This window comes from Octopus bimaculoides, chromosome 3, assembly GCF_001194135.2.
Source record: "Octopus bimaculoides isolate UCB-OBI-ISO-001 chromosome 3, ASM119413v2, whole genome shotgun sequence".
NCBI classification, from domain to species: Eukaryota; Metazoa; Mollusca; class Cephalopoda; order Octopoda; family Octopodidae; genus Octopus; species Octopus bimaculoides.
In genome coordinates this window covers 40,280,650-40,280,999 of record NC_068983.1, presented here as the reverse complement: position 1 = coordinate 40,280,999, position 350 = coordinate 40,280,650, and positions in this window count along the sequence as shown.

Here is a 350-nt window from a genome sequence, read left to right as displayed (position 1 = left end):
GGGTTTGTTTGTGTGTGTGTGTGTGTTTGGGTGTGTGTTTGCGTTTGTGTGTGTGTTTGTTTATGTGTGTGCGTTTGTGTGTGTGTTTGTGTGTGTGTGTTTGCATGTATGTGTGGGTGTGTGTTTGTGTGTTTTTTTTTATGTTTGTTTCTCTGTGTGTTTGTTTGTGTGCGTCTGTGTGTGTGTTTGTGTATTTATATTTGTTTGTGTGTGTGTGTCTTCGTGTGTCTGTGTGTGTGTATGCACTAAACATTATCTCCTAATCTTTTATCTTATGTTTTAATCTTTTACCCTTGTTCTTACACTTGTTTCAGTATTGTGAAGCCACTTTGTAGAATATTTAGTCGAAC